Raw genomic sequence first — 8,510 nt, 5'->3', positions numbered from 1 at the left:
GCCCTAGTGGCTGTTTCTGTTCTCTAATATGGTTTTCAAGGCAAAGCTGGGACCAGAGTTGGTTCTAGGTGTAAGCGACATAAGCGGTTGCTTAGGGCCCCTGACTGCTAGGGGGCCTCATACCACTAGGGAGGCACTGACCGACGTGGGAGAGGGGGCCCCAAATCGAATTTCACTTAGGGCCCCCAAAAGGCTAGAGCCGACACTGGCTGGGACAGAGGATGACAGGCAATAGCGGGGGCAGTAAATTATGACATCATGCCATATCACAATCTCCCTACCTTATCTGATCTCTCTGGAAACCTCTTTGCTTGTGTTACACTATGATGATGCATGTAAAACACTGACGTCTTCTGCAGTAATGCGGTCGACGTATCGGTCTGTCGTGGTGAAGAAAGAGCTGAGCCGCAAGGCGAAGCTCTCGATTTACCGGTCAATCTACGTTCCTACTCTCACCTATGGTCATGAGCTTTGGGTCATGACCGAAAGGACAAGATCCCGGATACAGGCGGCCGAAATGAGCTTTCTCCCGTCCCAACGGAAGGAGACCCCGGGGAAGACCTAGGACACGCTGGAAGGACTATGTCTCCCGGCTGGCCTGGGAATGCCTCAGTGTCCCCCCGGAAGAGCTAGAGGAAGTGTCTAGGGAGAGGGAAGTCTGGGCATCTCTGCTTAGACTGCTGCCCCCACGACCCGGCCCCCGGATAAGCGGAAGGAGATGAATGAATGAATGAATGAATGACATTTATAAAATATATACATGTTGTATACTTGGTCACAACATTTCCTGATTTCATAAATGGACCACTTATAAGTAAATTCATTGTGCCTTTTTTCAAATTGAATCCACTGATGAAACGTAAGCTTTTACCAATTGTTTCTGTGGGTGGATTAGTCCTTTAATGTAATCTATGGATGTGATCATGTTGCTGGAAGAAGCAGAACTGTTTTGAGCTGATTATCTAGCAATCAGTTAAGTGGTGAAGATACAGAAATAAGGGAATCAAGTACAGTAAAGCCTTGGAGCACACACACACACAAACATACATACAGACGTACACACAGACCACACGCACATACACAAACCAACTTAAAAAATAAAATAAAAATCAGAACACCAAAGATTTTAATTTATCCAGTTTACAAATCAATTATCTTCCTTTTTATATTTATAACTAATTTAGAAAAATGTGGAGATTGTGTTTTTCCATCTTTTGTTAAAATCACTGGCAACATTTTTTTTTTGATTTCTTGTGGAATTTAAAGGGGGAGAACACTTTTGAGAGCCACTTCAGGGTAAATACATCTTGATTGGTGATAATGCCTATTGTTTCAGGTCAGCAGATTTATTCTCCAACAATAGTAATCATTAACCTTATTCATCAGAGGGTGAAACACAATTTTACAGCTAGCCTTACTCAACAGAGATAGACATCGAATAAACAATGCCTCATCAATAGATAAAACAGAATCTGTCCCTTTTTACATTTCTTATTACTGAAGTAAAGTCTGAAAACAAATCAATGTCAAATCAATGTTTTGGTCCCTCACATCTCACAAAGCCACCACCTTAAGAGAATATGAATGACAATTAATAATGTGTGATTACTGACCTTGTGAGTGAAATGCTTGAGAGACGACTACATTCAAAACACCAACTGAAGTGGATGTTTGCCATTAATGGTCAGATGACGTCATGGATTTGTGAGGCAGGCAACAGTAGCTCACTCTGTAAGAGCACAAAAACACGTGCGAAAATGTACGCACTTACTGTTGTAGGTTTCTCTGTAACATGACCCCAAGCTGTATTAATGTAAGTTGACATTCCTTGTCTCATAAACCTACAGTAGCTTGACCCAAAATAGAGGAGAGTTGTGAAAGTAGGTGGACAGTGGGGGGGGGGGGGGGGGGGGGTTGGAGGAGGCGGGGGGGCTGAGTCTCTCCGGGCCTGTCTATTATCCAGGCCACATCACCCCGTTCAACCCATCTGAATGACCTGATTTATCCCAATATATCTCAAGTTCAGAGCGTGTTTGTGTGTGTGTGTGTGTGTGTGTGAGGGTGGATTGTGTGTGCTCGAGACTGTGTGTTTGTGTGTAATTGTGGTCCACTAAACACTATCCTTGACTGATCTTTAGGTTCGCAGATGTCGAAATGATGTCACCTGGCAGTCAGATACAGTGAAAAACAGGCAGCTAAGGAAGAGGTTTCATCCAGCCGACAATCATCTGGGCCTGCAATCTTCACATGGATTTTATCAGGCATCGTTGTGTGTGATAACAGGCCATGGTACCAGGGGGTTAGGGGGTTACCGTGACAGGGTTAGGGGGTTACCGTGACAGGGTTAGGGGGTTACCGTGACAGGGTTAGGGGGTTACCGTGACAGGGTTAGGGGGTTACCGTGACAGGGTTAGGGGGTTACCGTGACAGGGTCAGGGTTGACAGGGTCAACGGTCCCAGCCAGCTGAGAGGAGGGCTCATCCACTCATCATCATCGGAAAACAACTTGAGGAATTGACTGAAATAGTCAACGCGTCAGTGTTCATAAAAATGTGAATATAGGCTTACAACTCCTCAATGTTTTGTTAACTGTGTAAATATCTGTGGGACAAGTTGACTTTTATCAATACCTTCACGTACACTTAGAGAAAATGTTTTCTGTATAGTGAAATATCTTGACAAATGACACCTTGTTCTGACAGGATTTACCCAAGTACGAAAGCGCTAAGATGGGGTATGCCTAGACAAAACCCAAACCTGATTTGAATTAGACATAAAACAGGAGACATGAATGTTGTAAAATGCAAAACAACTGCGTTCACTTTACACTGCCAGGTATTATGGGGATATTGACTCATACTGACTCGTAAGGGCATAGCTGAGCCGCCTGAGGGAGGCGCTATAGTGAAATGAGACCAGAACATCCCTGCTGACAAGGCTTTCCTGCTCAATATTTGCATCGTCCAAGGGGCTTCTCTGGCAAAGTCAGGGCATAGTCAACTCGGTGCTATATGAATATGAAGCTTATTTTTCAATGAGTGCAAAACATTTCGTGCCACATGGCATGTCTGCCTTGCTGAGAAAGCTGTCTGTCTGGACAATGACTGGGCTTTCAGAGAGCTACTTTATGCCACTACCTGTCTCTGTACATCCACAGAGCGTTAACGTGTTGCCGTGGTCTAGTGTGGTCGATGGGACAAACACACACACACACACGCGCTGGCCTGTCAACCATGCCCTCAACTAACAGGAGCGCTGAGTGAGTGGGACGCCAAGGTCCAGAAGAACCTAGGGGCCATCGAGCATAGAGGACAGAAGAGAAAGAGAATCAGAAAGAGAGGGAGAAAACGAGAGGGAGGAAGAAAGGGAGGGAAAAAGAGACTGAAGAAGAAAGAGAGAGAGAGAAGGAGAGAGGGAGAAAAGCAGTAAAAGACAGAGAGAAGCATGTAGTGGTATTGACTGTGTAAGATGAGATAGGAGGGAGATTTTTGGACTCAGAGGGTCCATACAGAGGGTATACAGAGGGTTGTACAGACAAATGTGCGTGCACATAAGCACGCACGCACGCACACACACACACCAAACCTGTCCACCAACTCCCCCATCATCCCATGTCCAGCCACACCAATTATTCCAAATGATCCCACGTCTCCTCTCAGTCCTACTGCCACAGACATCCATGGTTATTTTAATTGCGACCAAAGGCAGCTTTGACTTGACCTAACTGCTATCAACGCTAATCACTATGATACCGAGCAGACACAGAGCTGGCGAAGGGGACGGGGGGGGGACTGAAACAGCTCAAATGTTTGTGTGTCTACGCGAAGGCCCGCGGGGGACAACTCAGTGACATTCAACACAGTGTCTGTGCGCACGTCTCACACTCCCCTTGGGAGTTCAAGCTTTACCGTGTGTCCGCACTTGTATACTACACCGAGTTATTCCACGGAAAAAACCTCCCAAACCAAACACCCCAACACAAATCAACATCACACCAACGCTCATTATTTCCCCCCCCCCGGTCCTGCTGATTATGCAGTACACTGCTTTCCAAAACTAAGAGCTACGATTACGGACGTCACGCCCGCCCGCCGCCGCTAAGAGCGCCTCTTCCCCCGCTGTCCGATGCACACGCTTGGGGCGCGCCGGGGATCGTCTGCTCGGTGAGATGCCCGACCGCGCTCCTGGACAATGTTTTTTCCGACCGGTTCGAATCACCCAAAAGGTAACTCTATCCAGGGATGTCTGAAGATGACAGTGGGGTTAACTCCCTCCACCGAGGTCCTGCATGACCTCAGGTCATCGATGACCGCTCACACACCGCTCACCCTCTGTTGGGAAAATTCAGGCGGGCAGCGTGGGGTGGGTCAGGAACGATGCGCCACCCGAACAGCTTCTTTTCCCATCCTGTGGCCCTCACAGCTCATTTCCCATTAAATCACCGCTTGCTGCATTTAAGAATCGACTTTCTGCACAAAATTCTGAGCAAATGAATTGTTTATTCTGATCTAATAAGTCTAATGCTGTGTCCACAGCTCATTCTCAACTTTCCTAACTCTTAACAAGTTAAAGCTTCATACCAAGGAACAAAACTTAAATAAAGTACCTATTCTATTGACTGCTCTGAGAAGACAACAACTGCAGCTCCCGCTTGGTTAAGACACACCCTTAAAAAAGCAAAAAACAAATAAAAACATGCTGCAACATATTAATCGACTTAGCTCCAGTGTGAATGTCGTTAAGCCCTTCAAGAAGCTTAATAACTTAGAGGATAGAGCAGCAGGGATTTGGTTCACAGTGTAATGGAGCTGGCGGTGAAGAGGTGCCGCATGGAGAGTTGAAATGTCTTGAACGCCCAGGTCCATATAGAGTTCATATTGAGATCCAATGCAAGATAAACACAGACACACACACGCATGCTCACACGCACCCACACACATGCACGCACACAAGCACGCATGCATACACTGGACATGATCAAGTGTCTGATACGTTGTCCCCTAAACACACAAGCAGGCACACACATCTCCATCTCCTTAGCTTGCACTACAAAAGGTCAAATTGAGGTCAAGTTAAATTCAGGAACCAGGTCAGGTTTAGTCAAGCTACACAGGTTTAAAAATCACGTTAAGGACTTGCGTAAAATAAATAGATAAACTCCCCCTGGTTCAAACAACACGTTTCACTGAAAGTAAAGACGTAAAATAAACACAGCACGCAATATGAACCCAGTGACCCAATACCAAGTTCACTGAGTCCGGCAGCTACCTTTGGACACAGCACGTCGCATATCGTCACCCACTGCCAAATGGATTGGAACCATCTCATGCTTAGTGGACAGTTTCCCTTCCACCTGAACATTTTTAGATGACAGTGCATTTTGAACACCAAATTCCTTGTTTTTATGGCGGGGAAGGAAAAGTGGTTTAAATGTTTAATAAGAAGATCAAAGGAGAATTAAAGATAGTCAGATAGTAGATGTTTGACAATCATCCAAAACCGAATTGCTTTTCCACTCTAAAAATGTAATAAAATGGGAACATTGCGTTTATAAGAGGCAGTTAAGATACAAAGGGGCATGTCTGTTTTTGTTGTTAGCCAAGTGTTGAGATTTATGATGTTGTCAGCACTTTAAGCCCCAAAGGTACTGAAACAGGAAGTGTTCTCTCTGGGATAAAGTTGAGATCCTGTAAGCAGTGTAAATGTTTGAGATAGTGTTACACCATCACACCCACACCGACACCACTGATGATGTATGATTTGGAAACCGGCCCCCAGGGGCAAAGGTAAGTGTGTTGACAGTGAAGTAGGCTGGTGGCCTGCTTGAGCATTTGGAACGGCGATGATAGATGGGAATAAAATTGAGGCTCCAGCCAATGCTAGGCAGACCTTTTGTCTGTGCTACAGCTTATCCCAGTGCTTGTATAAAACATCCTACAGCTAGTTTGTTCTAGTGCTAGTACAACTCCTCAGAGTGCTAGTACAACTCCTCAGTGCTAGTACGACTCCTCAGAGTGCTAGTTCAACTCCTCAGAGTGCTAGTTCAACTCCTCAGAGTGCTAGTATAACTCCTCAGAGTGCTAGTATAACTCCTCAGAGTGCTAGTACAGCTCCTCAGAGTGCTGGTACGACTCCTCAGAGTGCTAGTACAGCTCCTCAGAGTGCTAGTACAACTCCTGTGCTCGTATTTGAAGACTTTCTTTCACCACCATTCAGTTTGATTGAGTTGTTCCAGTTATAATGCCTAAATGTAACATGAGAGATTGGGAGACGCTGTCGGCTGTTTGACTGACAGGTCCAGTTTTGTTTTGGTTTATCTTTTGAGAAATATATAAAATGTACCCACCTCTGAACAAATGTCAGAATCAGAGGCATAATCACAAATCTGCTGCTGGTTGGGCCTGCAGACATTCGAGTAGGCAGAAGTGCAAATAATTCAAATAATATTTTTAAAAAGCCAATATAAATGATAGATCTTACTACTGAAACTTTATGCACACAAACCATCTAACACCTAATCTTGCTGACCTAACAGTGATTAGTTAATTAAAATGTTCTGTTTAAAAAACAAAGACTTTTGTTGTGTTGTGTTGTGTTGTGTTGCCAAGAAGGTATATTCATGTTTTCCCTATTCTTTTATTAACATGATCAACTGAAACTCGTGCATTTGCATTATGTTTCACAGTTTGATATTTACCATTTCAACAGGGTGTTATTTTGTCACTAATGGGAGTTGAGACATGCTGTGAGCAGCATTAAAAAGCCAAAAATATTTCATTTTTAACTATCAAAAACCATGAACAATTTATTTTGGCCTGTGTGCAGGCGTTTGTTAAACATTAAAGAAAGTAAAATAATCAATTCTCAGAGCAGCTCTAGCATACAGCTCCTGGTGATCAACATCCTTTTTTTCACTGCGCAAAAAATGGCTCCATTCTTGCAGGAACACAAAACTGCTTCTACATATCAGTCCATTGTTCTGCAAAGAAACATGATTTAACAAAATCATCGCACTTCCGGTTTTGTGTTTATGTAGGCTACCATTTGGTTTTTAACTGGGCCATCCAAGAAGCCCTGAACATTGAATATTTCAACAACATAAAAGGCTAGTCAGAGCAAAGGTAATGCCTGAATGGTATCAGAGTGAAGTCGGAGTCACTACATAATTTTGGAGACCTGCTCTGCGCTCAAGACAAACAGAACGTGCCCCCTCCCTCCATGAAAATCACCCCGGACTCATACTCCAAGCAGTTCAGTCGGCCTGTCAGCATGGATGCCCTATTACACGTTCATCCTGTCAGACAAAGTTAACCATTCTTTTTCATGTACTTAATATCAAATGCACAGCTCAACCTGGGTTGACCAGATTCTCTTGGCTGGGTGAGCCAGATTCTCTTGCGGGGGTGGGGGGGGGAGGAATCTGGCATAGACACTGGACCACCCAGACCCGGATCAGAATCTAAAAAGACTGCTGAGAACCCAGCAGGGTGATTCCAATGTGTTTTTGCTCCGGACAGTTCGCCACCACACAAACAAATACAATCGTATTCCGAGTATCCCCAGATGATAACTCATGCTCTTCTCCCACACAGCCAAGGCTGCTGTTTTCCTGTTGTCTCAGCCAAGGCAGTGCTGCTATGACTGGCGATTCAATACGAGGCACGCAGAGCTCTTCAAATCTGATGTGGACATAACAGGGTCACAGTGAATAATCAATTGCACCCGTGTTATCCTTCCTGTCAAAATGGTGGGGAAGAAATATGAAATGTCTGTCGCCGCTTTTGAGAATTGATTCCCACAGCAGGACTCAGCAGCAGCGCTGAGCTCAGGGAGGGTTGGCAGCCAGGCCTTGAGATTAATAATTACAGGGAACTCAGTAATCAGCGAGGGAGTGGGTGGGTCAATTACAAAACGCACTGAAAGATTCATGCAACAAAATATAATCATGCCAACCTGGCCCAAGAACACGACCCCCGTGGCTTGGAGGATAACTCCACAAGGGCAAGGATTGGAGGACGGATACACGTTGAGCTCTGTGTCAAACCAATCACGGTCACCTCCAATAACTAAGAAGACATACACAAAATTGTACTTTGTGTAGCGGTGCAACTGTTAGACAAAATACAGGGACAAAATAAATCTACACAAAGTTGATGTGCATCCAGAGACAAGAGGAGTGTTGAACATTTAAGTAAAGGGGATATGTGTTCAGTATATAACACACTGGTTTACAGCTGATGTACATATTTGCACTCGATGATGCCCCAGTTTCTTCATCCGTCCTCATGACGAACTTCCACTAGGCCTGTGACCATGGAAGAAAAGAAACACTGAAAAGGAATGGAGCTCGCCGCTCTCCAATGTGATTTTATGAGGAATTTACTATTTTTCCCTCTTGCTTCATATTTTGCTTGTTCTCTCTCTCTCTCTCTCTCTCTCACTCTTTTTCTGTCTCTCTTGATCTTTCATCCGTGATTCCAGTTTGCCCTCGAGCAGTAGAGGGACATTAT

The sequence above is a fragment of the Esox lucius genome, chromosome 23 (genome assembly GCF_011004845.1).
Source record: "Esox lucius isolate fEsoLuc1 chromosome 23, fEsoLuc1.pri, whole genome shotgun sequence".
Lineage (NCBI taxonomy): Eukaryota > Metazoa > Chordata > Actinopteri > Esociformes > Esocidae > Esox > Esox lucius.
Note: the sequence above shows the minus strand (reverse complement) of the source record.